At 42.5% G+C, this 17,643-nt stretch overlaps 1 pseudogene; it reads right to left on the bottom strand.

The window, feature by feature from the left end:
• Window positions 1–5,531: 5,531 nt before the first annotated feature.
• LOC138405134 (uncharacterized) lies at window positions 5,532–17,462 on the bottom strand (annotated as a pseudogene).
• Window positions 17,463–17,643: the final 181 nt, after the last annotated feature.

Here is a 17,643-nt window from a genome sequence, read left to right as displayed (position 1 = left end):
CACTGATCATGAAGCAGCTTTTATTGTGCAACTGTGGACCAGAGAGGAATTGTACTGTCTCCAGACACACACACACCAGCTCCTGGTATTTCACATGATGACCTATACGATGATGATTGAGCGCCACTCAGGAGAAGAATAGAAAGACATGAAAATAAAAAGGGGAGAGAAAGAGAAAACAGGGACAAAAGATGAAGGGCAGGAGAAATACAGGTACAAAGAATAGAATAGAATAGAAACTTTATTGTCATTGTACAACATACAGCGAAATTAAGGTGCAGCTCCAGAAAGTAGCCCGGAAGTAATATTTACATTCACATCAGTGCTGTGCACACAGACACCCACACACATCTGATCTGTGTGTCATGGCGCCGAGGATGGCTGCCGTGTCTCGAGCTCCTCACCAACTCCTCATTTCTAGTGTCTTTATGTTGTACTTTTTCAGTCTATTTTTTACTTTTTTTGTAGCATGCAAACCGCCCAAGCGAGCCCTATCATTCAATATGATAGAGAACAACTTCTACTCATCAGGTCGCTGGCAAACAGCAAAAAACCACCGCGACCAGCAGACAACAACAATGGCAAGAATCCGTGGTTACCTGTTGGCGCTTTACCTGGGGGGCACAGGAGACAAAGACGGCGAGGATCCTAGTCAGGCTGAGGAAACGCGAAAACCGGCCTCCTCTACCGAGCTTACTTCTGGCTAATGTCCAATCCCTGGATAATAAGCTGGATGAACTCCGAAGCAGGATGGCATTTCAACGGGACATTAAGAACTGTAACGTTATGGTTTTCACAGAAACTTGGCTTGACCCCTCGATCCAAGACACCGCCATTGTCCAGCACGGATTCTCTATTCATCGCCAGGACTGGACAATAAACTCAGGGAAGAGTAAGGGAGGGGGCGTCTGCTTTATGATCAACAACAACTGGTGCTCAGATGTGGAGATCATTTCTTTGGACTGTTCTCCCAGCTTAGAGCACATCATGATCAGATGCCGGCCTTTTTACCTGCCGAGGGAGTTTACATCTGTGGTTCTAACAGCAGTGTATGTGCCGCCGCATGCTGAAAACAATACAGCATTGGAGGAGCTGTACGGAGTTATCGACAGGACAGAGACTTCGAGGCCGGAGGCTGCCTTTATTGTGGCCGGGGATTTTAACAGCGCCAACATGAAGAAAGTCCTGCCGAAATACTATCAGCACGTCAGCTGCCCCACGCGCGGTGGAAATACACTGGACCATGTTTATTCTCCCTTTCGCAATGGATACAAAGCCCTCCCCCGGCCCCCCTTTGGCAAGTCGGACCACGTATCTCTTCTCCTGCTCCCCGTTTACCGGAGAGCTATTAGCAGTGCTAAAAGACAATATAAGAGCAAAGTGGAGTCTGACTACAAGGGCTCCAACGCTAGAAACATGTGGTCTGGACTAAAAACTATAACAGACTATAAAAGAACAACAAGTGGTGCCAAGGAAGTGTGTGCATCTCTCCCAGATGAACTGAACACATTTTATGCATGCTTTGAGAGACCCCCGGGTTGTGGAGGTACAGAAGGCTCAGGATCCCTGCCCCTGCCCCTGCCCCCTGGTTCTAACCAGTGCAGATGTGTGCAGATCCCTAAAAAAGATCAACACACATAGGGCTCCTGGGCCTGACGGCATCCCTGGCCGTGCTCTCAAGGTGTGTGCAGTTCAGCTGGCAGAGGTGTTAACATGCATCTTCAATAAGTCACTGCTCCAGTCTATAGTCCCCACTTGTCTCAAAGAGTCCACCATCATTCCAGTCCCTAAAAAGACAAAGACCATCTGCCTCAATGACTACCGCCCAGTTGCACTCACCCCCATCATCATGAGGTGCTTTGAGCGGTTAGTCAAACAGTTCATCACCTCCTCCCTCCCCGACTCACTGGACCCCCTGCAGTTTGCTTACAGGGAGAACAGGTCCATAGCCGACGCCATCACCCTCACCCTCCACACTGCCCTCTCCCACCTGGACCAGAGGAACACATATGTGAGGATGCTGTTCATTGGCGACGAGAAGGCCTACAGAGAGGAGGTCAGAGCCCTGACATCTTGGTGCCAGGACAACAACCTACATCTCAACGTCAGCAAAACCAAGGAGCTGATTGTGGATTACAGGAAGAAGCAGAGAGACGGACACGCCCCCATCACCATCGACGGGACTCCTGTGGAGAGAGTCAGCAGCTTCAGGTTCCTCGGGGTTCACATCACTGAGGACCTGACAGGGACCCATCCCACCAGGGTTATTACAGAGACAGCTCGTCAGCGGCTCTTCTTCCTCCGCAGGCTGCGGAGGTTCAACATGGACTCCAGGATACTCTGCAACTTCTACAGGTGCACCATCGAGAGTATCCTGACCGGATGCATCACGGCCTGGTATGGCAGTTGCACCGCCCTCAAGCGTAAGACTCTACAGAGGGTGGTGAAAACTGCTCAGCACATCACCAGGACGGAGCTACCATCCATGGAGGACCTCTACACCCAGCGTTGTAGGAAGAGGGCTCACAGAATATTAAAAGACCCCTATCACCCCAGCAACAAACTCTTCTCTCTGCTGCCGTCTGGCAGACGGTACCGCAGCATCCGGAGCAAGACCACAAGACTCAGGGACAGTTTTATCCCACAGGCTGTAAGACTGCTGATCTCCTGAGCTCTGTGAAAGTCACTACATCCGTTTAAAACAACATAGTTATTTTCACATTATAATATTCATAAGCAATAATTGATATTTATTTATTTAGTTTACAATAATTCTCATTCTGATTCATTAATCATATTTCCTACCAATATAAAAAATATAATGAGTGCAATAATTTATATCTGTCCATTCCTCCCCATAACTGCTGCTAAATCCGAAATGTATATATCTAATTTTAGCACCTTATTATGTTTTATTATTTTATTATAATGTTTTATTTTATTTTTTGCACCTTATAATGCTTACTTATTTTTTTTGCACTAGTACTGACATTTGTACTTATTGTTTCATTTGCACTAGTGTATGTTATTGTATTTTTAGTAACTCTTATCTTATTTTATGACACTTGCATGTTGAGTTGCTTGAGGTGCCTGGGATTTAAGATTTTCATTGCCAACATGTACGCTGTATCTGTTGTGCAGATGACAATAAAACCTTTGAAACACACACACACCAATAAATAAACGGCCTGCTAAGATATGCAGGAAGGAAATGTAAACAGGCCCTACAGTGCAACCGAGAGTATAACATATGCATGAAGAAGAATAAATAGACAGCAGCTTAAAAATGGAACGTGCAAATATGAATCAATCAATCAAAGAAGGAGAGGAAGTGAAAGACTGGGAAAAAGAGAAATCGTAATAATTTTTTTTGTTACTTCTGTAACTCCATTATTGACCTCCTATTGTCTTGTATATGTTAACTTCTCACTTAATACAAAAAAGGCCCATCATCAACTTCAATCAGAGATCCTGCTGAAAACCAAGGTAATAGATGACAGATCTTCCATGTGAATGAACAATACGGTTCATTCTTATTGTACAGAGATCACATTTTTTATGAAAGTAAGATTTTACTCTTAGTGCATTTGTTTAACTGTTGTTATGTTTTGTTGGGTTGGGAAAAAACTACGAGTAGGACTTTCTGAGACAAATAACAATTGAAAAAGTTGTAGAACCGATGTGGAGGGCCCCATGCCTCTGTTCGCCTTGGGCCCCCAAATTGTTAAATCCGCCACTGTGTATGCTACAGAGTTACGCTATATAGACACACCTACACCCTCTTGCACCTCATTCAGTAACAAACCATTTTAAACACACACACACAAAAGTTGAAATTTAAGTGCCTTCCTGAAAATGTTCTTCAAATGCACATCAAGAAATATATTTAGCATTATTAAAGTAGACTTAAAACAGGTTATTAAGAATGGTATGGCTAATGTGTGGTCGATTTGTCCAATACTTTCCAGGAAGCTCGAGAGAACAATCAGCTCCCCTATAAACAAGTGGTTCAGATTTCTGAATTGCCTCAGCAGTATCAGCTTGTAAAAGAATGGTTTACTATAACTGTCCTGGTCTCAAGTGTACAAAGGTACAGGCAACTAAGTATCCTGAAGAATGTTGTCAATGTTGTCCTTCACTGTGGCTTGTGAGACTACAGTAGCTTAAGCATACAAATGTACAAGGTTGAAATATGCACACATAAGTTAAGGATGAGATCAATGAAAAGCCAAAAGGTTGAGCACCAACCGGACCTAATGTGGGCCTATTTTAAAACAGTGTGCATTATTCATATGTGCACAAAAGACAAAAATGGCGAATGCAAAATAAATAATCAGATTTATAAAATCATGCACTCACACACCTGAAGATAATGTTCCTTATATAAATCACTGTCCACTTGGCAACATGCATACAGTATATGGATCTGCCTCATATCCTGCCCTCTGCAGGTCCACATTTAATCACACATGGTGCAATAATAATGCAAACCATCTCATGGATGTTGATGTGTATAAAAACCCTGATTATAAATGTTTTGTTGTTTTTTTAAATGGTGAATCATGACGTAGTTCTGTCGTGTTGGTCTGTCTATATATACCAGGACCCATACCAGGACATAGATCCAACAGCACAGTTGTAGTGATTCTAAAACAGCTGATAAGTTGTCATCAAGGGCCAGGAAATCGTTTAAGTCCCTCAACACTTGTTGTTTCCCAATCTTACCATTTGCATAGTCTGCTAGTATTGCATTTAGCATGAGTTTCACAGAAAAACTCATGCGGAAATAACGCTGGTAAGAGGTGACATAAGGAACACACAACGAACTGGCAGGGAGGACACACAGGGTTAATATACAAAGACAATCAGGAGATAACAAGATTCAGATCGATTCAGATGAGTCTAATCAGGGCAGTGAGAAGAGGCCGGCTCTATCTGCCACAGTGAGTCGTGAACGATGTAGAATTACTGTAGACATCCCTGGTGCAAACATCTGAAGATGCCACGACTTTGACATTTACAATAGTAGAAATCTCCGAAAGAAAAAATTGGTGAAATCCCCATTCCTAATAACATGGAATCTCGCAGTGCATTACTCTCTCTGTTGACAGAGAATGGTGGAGATCACGAGAACCCCCCTGCCACCTTTTGATGGCTCATTAAGGACACACACACACAAACATGAAATAAATGGCGTGTGGTGTCAAAATTTCCCTTATCTACAAATGACAGTGGAGATATTTGATGGCACACACGCGTCTTTTCCTTTGCCTCTGGTATGGAAAAGTAAATTCTGACCCGTGGCTTGCTAATAGCTCTCTTTATGACATCAACAGAGGAACAAACGTTCTCGGCAGGAAGTTAATTACTCATTACAGTCAGGGTCTAATAAAACGACAGACCGATATGGTGTGACACCTGAAGCCATTATCCCCCACCCACACACACCACTAGCTACACACACACATGCACACTAGGTAAATGAGCACATACATATGCGCTGCATGAGCACGCAAATGAAAACGCTGTGTGTTTAGTCACTGTCCAGGAGGTCTCTGTCACCTCTGTAATAACACTATCGCAGAGGTGTCAACTGACTTAATTAAAAAAGTACACACAATTTATATGTGCACACATACACTCACCCGTAGCTAGCAAAGTTAATTAGATTGAGCTACATCAAGACAGAAACATATTTTGGGTTGGTGGACATAATTCTCCTAACGTTTTGATATCAAGTCTTCAAAGCTGTATTATTGTAAATGGATGGCATGGGATGTGCATGCATATAAATCAAACAATCATTGTAGTTTCCAAATTACTTTATTTCAATATACAAATAGAGAGAGACAAAAGAGACAATTATATTAAAACACTCATATGGGCCTTGATGAAGTGCTATACCCATCAAATATTTTGCCGGTGACTGCATAGGAAAGTTAAAAAAATAATTTTGTGTGTATTAATAAAATATGAACTGACAATTGATATTTTACATTATTTTATTAACTGATAAACAGGTTATGTGGATGTGTAGTGTGTAACATACTGTTGCTGTGAGGAAAGACTATATCTTCTTATAACAAAGATCACAGAACTAAAGTTTCTGATGATACAACTGCTCCTCTCAAACTAAATCTAGAAAATGAACAGTAGTTTAGTGAACAAGTGAGTGAATCTAGCCTGTGAATGATTCATTGCTCTACAGTAAACAGCATAGATAGCTGCTGCAATGCTAGGTTAGCAGGTACAACTGTACCAGATGTGATTAGTGCGAGCAGTTTGACTGGGTCTGATGAATCTGTTTGTACTGCTGCGAAACAGAGAGACACAGACAATTGTCACCATGGTAACTGTTCACAAAAATGGCGCTGACTACCCTCAAAATTCAGGACAAAAATTAAAAAATGTTTTGATGGAAATAGGAAAACTTACATTTTACTGATTAAAACTAATATAAATAAAATTACTTAAACATATTGTCATTAAAATAGAATGGTAAAACTAACTCAAAAGTATCAAATCAAATCAAATTTTATTTTTATAGCCCAAATTCACAAAACACATTTTGCCTCAGAGGGCTTTACAATCTGTACAGGGAGTGACACCCTCTGTCCTCAGACCCTCGGTTCGAGTGAGGAAAAACTTTCCTACAAAAAAACCCTTTTAACAGGGAAAAGAAGGTGAAAGAAACCTCAGGGAGAGCCACAGAGGATGGATCCCTCTCCCAGGACAGACAGACGTGCAATGGATGTCACGTGTACAGAACAACGCAACAGAAACATATTGTACAATGAAAGACAATGATTACAGTAGCAGTGGTTAGCAGTGGTGGTAATATATAACAATGCTACAATAATAAACAAGTTAATATTAATGTCACGGAATTATGAGTAATAGTAATAACAAGAGTGGATGTCAGGCAGGGCCATGACATCCACTCTTAGTGGCAGTGGCAACCACGATCCAATACAGGGAGCAGCCATGATCCATGAGAACCTGCTGGACGAGAGAGCACAGAAACTCCAGGGAAGAAGTTTAGTTAGTAACATGTATTAATGAGACATGTATGTTTAGAGATGGGGATGATAATAGAGGGGGGGGGGCAGTCTCATCCTATAGCAGCATAACTAAGGGCTGACCTGAGCCAGCCCTAACTATAAGCTCTATCAAAGAGGAAAGTCTTAAGTCTACTCTTAAAAGTGTTGACCGTGTCTGCCTCCCAAATCCAAAATGGTGGTTTGTTCCACAGAAGAGGAGCTTGATAACTGAAAGCTCTAGCTCCAAATCTACTTTTGGAGACTATGGGAACCACAAGGAACCCAGCATTCTGAGAGCGTAGTGTTCTGGAGGGGTAGTAAGGTACTATGAGCTCTTTGAGATATGATGGTGCCTGCTCATGAAGAGCTTTGTATGTGAGGAGGATAATTTTAAATTATATTCTAGATTTAACAGGTAGCCAATGTAAAGAAGCCAAAATGGGAGAGATGTTATCTCTGATCTTGGTTCCTGTTAGAACACGTGCAGCAGCATTCTGAATTGGCTGCAAAGTCCTAAGAGACTTATTGGAGCAACCTGATAACAAAGAGTTGCAATAGTCCAGCCTAGAAGTAACAAATGCATGGACTAGTTTCTCTGCATCCGTTTCAGAAACAATGCATCTAATTTTGGCGATGTTACGTAAGTGGAAGAAAGCAGTCTATGAAATTTGTTTTATATGGACATTAAAGGACAGATCCAAAAACAACTCCGAGATTCTTAACGGTGGAGCTGGAAGCCAGGGTGATCCCGTCTAAAGTAACTAATTCTCTAGAAAGAGAGTTTCTGAGGTTTTTGGGTCCAATTACAAGAACTTCAGTCTTTAGCATCAGAAAATTGTAGGTCATCCAACTTTTTATATCCTTAAGACATTCTTGAAGTTTAGTTAACTGATTGGTTTCATCAGGATTGATTGATAAGTCTAATTGGGTGTCATCGGCATAAAAACGATTCTTAATAATGTTCCCTAAAGGAATCATAAAAAAACTGAATAGAAGTGGTCCTAACACAGAACCTTGTGGGACTCCGTGACAAACTTTGGTATGCACGGAGGATTCATCATTGGCATGAACAAATTGAGATCGATCTAAAAAATAGGACTTAAACCAGCTTAAGGCGGTTCCTTTGATGCCAATTTGATGTTCCAGTCTCTGTTAAAGAATTTGATGGTCAATGGTGTCGAATGCAGCACTGAGATCTAACAAGACAAGTACAGAGATGAGTCCTTTGTCTGATGTCATTAGGAGGTCATTTGTAACTTTGTAACTAGTGCAGTCTCTGTGCCATGATGCATTCTAAATCCTGACTGAAAATCCTCAAATATTTAGAAAGTCACGCAGCTGATTGGCTACAGCTTTCTCAAGGATCTTAGAGAGAAAAGGAAGATTTGATATTGGTCTGTAATTGGCTAATACCTCTGGATTTAGAGTGGGCTTTTTAAGTAGAGGCTGAATTACAGCTACTTTAAAGGACTTTGGTACAAATCCTGATAATAAAGACAGATTAATTATAGTCAAAAAAGAAGGGCTAACTAGAGGTGGAACTGTCAGGGTGCGAGTGGGGGGTGACGTGAGAAGGGGAGGACCAAAACACAGAAACTAAATAAGGTTTAACAAAAAGTGTATTTTATTTAACAGGGAGTCTACAGGAAAACAAAAGTCGCACTCAAAAAGAGGAGTGGAACACAGAACAGGGCAGGATACAAACTTACGGGGTAACGTGACGAGAGCTGACGGGACACATGAACAGACAGAACCAGAATTGAGCTGACGGACAGGACTGACCCGAAATGACGATGACACATGAACAGACAGAACCATGACGACGACGAACCAACAACCACATGGGGGAAACACAAAGACTTATATACAGACTGGAACTAATGAGTAACTCGGGACAGGTGGCACAAGACAAACAGGTGAACCTGATGAGGGCAGGAAGTCAAAGGGTGAAAACACACAGGGAGCAAGGACTACAAAATAAAACAGGAAGCACTGAACATACATGACCGTGACAGGAACATCCTTGAGCAGCCTGGTTGGGATGGGGTCTAAGAGACAGGTTGACGGCTTTGATGAAGAAATTAATGAAGTTATTTGATGAAGGTCGATAGGGGGAAAACTGTCTAAAAATATATCAGGTTTTACAGCTGTTTTCAAACTTGCTGTGTACGAGTGCAGATCAGTGCCTGATGAGGGCAAGAGGTGATGAATTTTGTCTCAAATAGTTATAATTTTATCATTAAAGAAGCTCATGAAGTCATTACTACTTAGACCTAACGGAATAGATGGCTCAATAGAGCTTGGGCTCTCTGTTAGCCTGGCTACAGTGCTGAAGAGAAACCTGGGGTTGTTCTTATTGTCCTCTATAAATGATGAGTAACAGGCTGCTCTGGCATTACGGAGAGCCTTCCTGTATGTTTTAAGATTATCTAGCCAGACTAAACGAGATTCTTCCAGTTTAGTGGGATGCCATTTACGTTCGGATTTACGTGCCTCTAGCTTTAAGCTGCGAGTCTGCTGGCTATACCATGGTGCTAACCTCCTTTGTTTAATGGTCTTCTTTTTCAGAGGTGCAATAGAGTCGAGAGTTGTTTGTAATGAGCCTGTAGTACTATTAACAAGATGATCAATTTGTGAGGGGCTAAAGGAAGCAGACAATTCCTCTGCTACATTGAGACATGGCATTGAATTCAATACCGAAGGAATCACTTCCTTAAATTTGGCTACCGCACTATCAGATAAACATCTGCTGTTGAAGTTTCTGTCAAAAGACTTATAGTCCAGTAATATGAACTCAAAGGTTATTAAAAAATGGTCAGCCAGAAGAGGATTCTGTGGAAAGACTGTTAGATGATCGATTTCAATGCCATATGAGATAACAAGATCAAGAGTGTGGTTCAGACAATGAGTCGGTTTATTTACACTCTGACAGAAGCCAATTGAATCTAATAGAGAGATAAACGCAGCACTAAGACTATCATTGTGGTTGTCCACATGAATATTAAAATCACCTACAATAATGACTTTATCTGTTTTAAGGATCAGGCCTGATGCAAACTCTGCAAATTCAGATAACAATTGTGAGTAAGGACCAGGAGCTTGATATACTATAACAAATAGAATTGGCTGTAGTGTTTTCCAGGTTGGATGAGTAAGGCTAAGAACAAGACTTTCAAATGAATTATAATTTAGTTTAGGCTTAGGATTTATTAATAGACTTGAGTCAAATATGGCTCCAACTCCATCACCTCGACCAGTGCTTTGAGGAATATGAGTATTACAGTGACTGGGAGGAGTGGATTAATTTAAGATAACATAATCATCCCCCTGCAGCCAGGTTTCATTAAGACAAAATAAATCAATATCATAATCAGATATTAATTCATTGACTAAAACAGCTTTGGAGGACATGACCTGATATTCAAGAGTCCACATTTAATTCTCTTATTTTGGACTGCTGGAGATGTTGATTTAATTTTTATTAAGTTATGATGAACTCCTCTTCTGTTTATTTTATCTTTAAATAATGTAGGTGGACGGGGGACAGACACCATCTCTATACTAAAGGATTGGGTGGGCAGCTGCTCTAATGGAGGCGCAGAGAAGCGTGCAAGACTGCAGCTCTGCTTCCTGGTTTCAACTCTGGGTTGTCACGGTTTTGGTCGGGTAATAAACTTGGCCATATTTCTAGATATGGGAGCTGCTCCATCGTGAAATGACGACATGCGGCTATACATGTCATCAGTGGTTACATTGGGTAGGGGTCCAGAGTAAACTACCGAGTCCGACATCGTTTTTGCATATGCACACACCGATGAAACATTAATTTTAGTGACCTCCGATTGGCGTAACCGGGTGTCATTACCGCTGACGTGAATAACAATCTTACTATATCTACGTTTATCCTTAGCCAGCAGTTTCAAATTAGACTCGATGTTGCCCACTCTGGCCCCCGGGATGCATTTAACTATGGCCCCCGGTGTCACTAATTTCACGTTTCGTGAAATGGAGCTGCCTATAACCAGAGTTGGCCTCTCAGCGGGTGTGTCGCTGAGTGGGGAAAATCTGTTAGAAACGTGGAGTGGTTGGTGGTGTACCGTGGGCTTCAGTTTGGGGCTATGCCTCTTTCGAACAGTCACCCAGGCTCCCGGCTGCTCGGGGGTTGCTGGGGGACGGCTAGCTGAAGCTACCTTCGGTGGTTCCCATACCGGCTACAGGTGACTTGCTAACTATAGCAGCTACTGACTGTTCAGTGGTGCAGTACCGTGCCTCTAAATCACTGAGCCTCGCCTCCAAGGCAACAAATAAACTACATTTATTACAAGTACCATTATCGCTAAAGGAGGACAAGGAGTAGCTAAACATGTGGCACAGTGGGCAGGAGAGAGCAGGAGAGGAGAGAGCAGAGAGAAGCGATTGCTATAGCTAGGCTAGCTAGTGTAACTAACAGAAACTGGTTAAACTATCAGATTTAAAGTGTTGCTAAAGTTAAGAGACCTGTTAGTGCGTACACAGAACAAGTCTAAGGATAGCCTCAAAATATGCATGCATATACGAAAATCTGTTTAGGTGAGCAGCAGAGCGCACCGTGGCAGTAACACAGATAACCGGAAGTGACAGAATACACTTACCGTAAAGCAAAATGATTTTCACATGGAACTGTGAAGTGCTTTTTCTCTTTTGAGAAAAAAATACATATTGTCATCAAAATAGAATAGTAAAACTAACTCAAAAGCAGATGAAAACATTAACATTGTCATTAACACATGAAAGCCTCACTAATTCATAAAATGTAATTGCACGGCAATAACAAAAAGTGTCCCAAAACATGCATCAGAGTTCAATCTACCAATCAGGTGGTTACATTATGTATGTTTATGGTCAATCTTGGTTTTACCTCTCTTGGAGAGAGATTTTTTGATTTTTACAAACATACTTTATTTACTTATTTTTATTGTTACAAACTGTCCGTTCTTAAAATAAAGTGCTAGTGTAAATAATTAATTAAATTGAACTCGAGTCTGAGTCTTGCCCTGAGGTTTGTCACCCACACTGCCTTTGCTTCCTACCCTTCCCTGTTCTCCACCCTGTTTTTTCTGGTCATGTAAACTGCCAGTTTGGCTTCACCTGAGAGGAAGTTAAGGAGCTGCCACTTCTCTTTGTTAAATTTGTTGTAGCCAGCTCCCATGATAAAACCCTTCTCAGTAAAAATTTGATAAAAAGACTATAAACCATGGTTAAAAGAGACTTGATAGACAGTCTCATGCAGATCACAGAACGGGCACCTATTAAGAACAGTGGGATTAAGAACAGAAATATAAGTGTTTGAATCAATGGCAACGTGTAAAATTCTCCACTGGAAGCCGCCGGTCCGTTTTTTGAGGGGGGAGGTTAATATAAAATTCTCCACTGTGGGCTGGGTCCATTTTCACCCCACCTCTGTGACCACACAGTGGGGGTCCGGTTGCTCAGTTTGGACTGGTGGAAGCTCTTTACAAAGTTCCTGTAGAGGGTTTCCTTGTCACCTCAGTGTAGGGTCAGTTTCTGTTTATTCACTTCAGTGAGTAGGGGGCCGGTCTTCTCCCCCAGCCCTGGGCTCACGGTGATCTCAGGATAGGGGTCTGCAGCATCAGGTTCCATCTCTTGGCTGTGGTAGCACTTAAGGAGGCTCTTCACTTCATCACCCTCTGGGTCCAGAGCTCTAGGATCCTCTGGGCCACTCGGATAGACTGAAGCTCCGGCAGAGGGCCCAGAGCCTGGGTGTCATTTAGCTCCAGCCCCGCAGCATCCACCAGCTGCTGTAGGGTCAGAGTCTCAAACCGTGTCAGTGCCGCCATTAGGCCGGATGTTATGTTGTTGCTGACATTGAGTCTGGCTCCGTGGATTAATGGTTCTCTCAACAACCAGTACAGCGAGTCCGCGTTTGGGCAACTTTTATGGTGAAAAAGGGTCCATGATTTAAAAACACCTCAATAAAAAGGAGGCAGCCCACTTAATTTTAGAAATTTAGAATCAGTTAAGAACAGACCATTATCCAACCCCAGGTTATTGGCATGCCTAAGGATGCTTCTGGCCACATCTCTCCACACCAGATCTGCCGGACCTGTGAGGTACTTTTGAATGAACTGTAGTCTGAAAGTGGCAGTCCAGCTAGCCAGGTGGACGAGGCCCTGTCCCTCCTCTCTGATTAAAAACAGCATCCCCTGTGGCAGTGAAGACCACCCCAGAAAAAAATCATCACAATTTTTATTTTGTACGTTAGCAAGTAGGCCTGGGGGGGGGGGGGCAACACAAGTTAAATGGTGCCACACTTGGTACAAGGTTGTTTAATACCAGTACTCTACCTCTGAGAGACATTTTAGGGAGCAGCCATTTCCATTTATTCAACCTGTTTTGTATTTTTTCTGTGACGGTCTGCCAGTTCTTCTTCACTATGTTGTTGTCACCTAAAAACACCCCCAGGTACTTAAGTCCATCCTTTCTCCATTCCAGATTTTGGGGGAGAACTGGGAGACCGTCACTCCACTCACTGACAGCGAGGGCTTCACTTTTTTTCCATTTAACCCTTGCTGCCAATGCCAAGCTAAAATCTTTTATAGTGTCTGCTTAAAGATCTACATCTATCTGGTCTTTAATAAAAACAATATGATATGCATATGCATAAGCAGATACAATCATGTTCTTACTAAAACAGGATAAAATGAACCCTGAAGGTCTCCCCCACAGCCAGGTTGTCCTCCACACTGCAGGGGAAGGTGGCAGATCTTGGCACCATGTTTGCGGGTTAGTCATTTAAAATTCCCACTGGCCTTGGCGTCTGCCACGCCACCGTCAAGACGCCGGTGAGGAAGAGAAAAACCCCCCCCACCAAAACCAACTATAAACTATTGTGAACCTTTATCCAATAAACTGTGTGAAAAATAATATCATTTACTATAAGAAAAAAACTAAATAAAGCATGAAAAATACGCTCTACCACACACTCACACACAATCTCCCAGCATGCACTGAGAGGGAGAGAGAGCGAGACGATGAGCATGCTTAATTTACCACTTACAATTCAATTCAATTTTTTTGTATATCACTAAATCAGGCAACTCAGGCTGAGATATGACAGGGGAGAAAAAAGTCCCTATTACTCCTCTTTAAACAGGAAGAAACCTCCAACCAGAACCAGACTTGTCTTGAGAGAAAAGAGAGGAGCTACCAGATGTGATCATTTACCCTTTACCCTGTGTTTGTCGCTTATTTCAATTCATTATCATTTTAATCTCTAAATCAAACACAGATATTGAAACCACTAAGGTCCCCTACACCTGCCATTATACAGGTGTCTGACATGGTCCGTAACTCAGCTGCCCCTCCCTCCTCTGTGTACATTTAAGTGCTCTGATCACTGTGCAGCAAATCAGTTGTCTTTATATTTTCTATGAATTGACACAGAGGAGATTTCCATAATTAAATACAAAAGGCACACTCTCTTTAGCAGGTACCAAAACAACCAGTCTCTGGACATCCATCAGGGCCAGAAAACACACTGAAAATCAATTTTAAATGATATAAATTATATATTATATATGATATAAATGAACAAATATGCATCCCATACTTTTGATTTTCCTGCTGTTCTCCTAGACTTTCAATTTCCCAGATATTTCCCCCCACATGATAAAATGTCCCTGTCTGCCCATCCACTGTAATTGTAATTATACTTATTCCACACAGACAGACACACACAAGCAGACAGACAGACAGAGACCAAGAGAGAGGGGGAGCGGGGATGGTGTGGCTATAGACTTGCGTAGGTCAGTCACCTGCCCAAGCAGTATTCACTATATGTTTAATTACAAAGTAGAAGAAGAAGTGGAATCGCGGGCTGACCGGCGCCGAGAAATGTGCTTCTAGTGAGAACAGCCGGTTGGCTGCTCGTACAAGAATTTATGCTTCGCAGCGCTATGTGGAGCTATGCGGAGCTTGTGCCTCCGGTGTGTCCCTGGCGTTAGACCATCTGAAAGGGCTACTTCACACGTCTTTCACCACACATTTGCAACCCTTTGCCTTCTGGCTAGCTCTTTGTAACAGAATAGTTCCATTCTGACGGTGTCTCAGCCCTGATCTGTTCTTGTAGAAGATGTTGGCCAAGCTGCATCTTTTTCTTTCTCTTTGAGAATTTGATTGCAACCATAACATGGAGCTTATCCTATTCTACGAGAAAAGGCCAGGCCCTTATTGTCTTCGTCATGCATTTGGTTTGGTCCATGGCCTTTGACTTGATCTACTTAAGCTGTTTGACTTTGAATGCTTTCCTTCTAATTTGCCTGGAAAAGACCAATGGCTTCAGTGGATATCCTTCAGACTTCAAAATCTTCCCCACATTATTTAAAATAGTTTCACCTGCTCAACATTGTTGTGGGATGTGAGAACATCATCAACGTTGCTATGTTGCTGGATTCTGTCACTTGTCATTGAGGTGGGTGAAACACTTGACACAGGGCTGGACTGGCAATCTGGCATACCGGGCATTTTCCCGGTGGGCCGACTTCCCTCGAGGGCCGACGGCCGCCCCCGATTCTTTTTTTTTTTTTTTTCCCAAAAAAAACAAAAAAAACAAAAACTGACCGGCGGCCCACGATGTCATGTTGACGGCCCTCGGCCGCGAGTTTGCGAGAGTGGAAGACGGCAATGGACAAACCAAAGCGTAAACATAAAGGTGGAGCTGAAAAGCTCAGGGCCAAAAGGCTCAAAAATCTAGCCGCAGACGCCGGAAAATGTTCTAAAATAACAGACAAGTTCAGTGGAGGTGTTTCGGGAGCCCCCTCCACCTCAGGTGAATCAAGCACCACCAGCACCATTGGACAGGGCGAGGGGGCTAGCTGTAGCGATCCACCCATGGAGACAGCACAGATGGTGGAAGAGGGTGACGCTAGTACTAGCCATGAACAGGGAGGAAGAGATGATGAGTCCGAACCCGAGGGTCATGGACTGAGTGAGCCGCTGCCGGTGCACCAGGTAAGCAGCTATTAACATAAGGATAATACGTTTAGATGATGGATTTGAATTTAGCCAGCCGCAGCGATATGAAAATGATGCGTAATAGTTGTGACAAACGGCTATGCTAATATGCTAATGAAAATGCTAGATGAATAGTCATGCTGCACGCTATCATGCCTGACGGATAAGCAAGCACACAGCATAGCCCCACGATACACACGTCTATAAAATTGCATTTTTAAAACTTGGCATATTTTAGAGATATCCTACAGTGTTCTTAATATGGGTAATTTAAAAATATTAAAATGACTTAATGGAGATGAATACAGTATAACTTATTTGGATATTTCCAAATAAAATATAACATTTAAGCATTAATGATACTACAAATAAATATACATTTGGATATTTAGTTTAAGTATTATTTGTAATTAATAATTGATCCCTCTGTCATTTTCTAGTCAAGCAAGACTGTTGAGGCAGATGTTGACTACTTTTGCCGTCCAGACCGTGCTACACTGCAAACTTTTTTGAACCACCATCCAAAGCAAGATGCTCCAAACCCAATAGGAAAGGTCTTCACAAACAAAGAAGGTACAAGCAGGAAGTGGCTGACATACTGTGATCAACGTCCTGCTTTATTTTGTTTTGTATGCTTGGCCTTTAGCAAGCCCTCTGATAACAGTGTATTCATTACTGGAATGTCTGACCGCAGACATGCTCACCAGAGAGCAGGAGAGCATGAAAAAAGCATGGCACATAGAGCTTGTGCTGAAGCTTATTTTCTAAACTGCTCAAAATCTGACATAAACAGCCTGCTTAGAGGAAGACAGCTAACTGCTCATAGAGAGCAGATCAAGAAAAGACGGCAGGTGTTAGACCGTGTGGTGGAAGTGGTCAGAGTGATTGGAAAGAGGGGGCTAAGCTACAGGCACAAAGACAATGAGGCTGCTTATACTCTAGAGGACAGCAGCCTTGATCATGGCAACTTTTTGGAGATGATACTTTTGCTGGGGAAATATGATGTGGCATTGAAAGAACATCTCAGTGACATAATTCGTAAAAGCAAAAAGCTCCATGAATCTGCATCAGGCTCAAGAGGCAGGGGTTCCCTTGTCACTCTGCTGTCTAAATCGACTGTCAACTCAGTGATTGACACAATCCTTAAGATGATCAAAGACAACATCGGCACGGAAATTCAAAAAGCCTGCATGTTTACTTTACAACTGGACACAACACAGGATATCACAGTACAAGACCAGTGCTCAGTTGTGCTTCGGTACGTCACTGATACTGTACACGAGAGGCTTGTTGCTGTGGTAAGGTGCAGTTCATCCACAGGAGAGGCCTTTGTTCAGTTGTTGAGTGATGTGCTTGATGGTCTGAACTTAGACAAAAGCCTCTGCATCGGAAATGCCACAGATGGAGCTGCCAGCAGGGAAGATACAGAGGCTTCTCTTCACTCTTGTCATCACAATCTCCTCACCATGTCCATGTGTGGTGCTACTCTCATGTGCTCAATCTCGTTCTTTCTGACACCACTGAAATTGTGATAGAGAGTGGATCTCTTTTTCATCTCCTGAATGACATCGCTGTGTTCATCCGAGAATCT

This window comes from Paralichthys olivaceus, chromosome 16 (assembly GCF_024713975.1).
Source record: "Paralichthys olivaceus isolate ysfri-2021 chromosome 16, ASM2471397v2, whole genome shotgun sequence".
Classification (NCBI taxonomy): domain Eukaryota; kingdom Metazoa; phylum Chordata; class Actinopteri; order Pleuronectiformes; family Paralichthyidae; genus Paralichthys; species Paralichthys olivaceus.
This window is presented reverse-complemented; position numbering and strand designations above follow the sequence as displayed.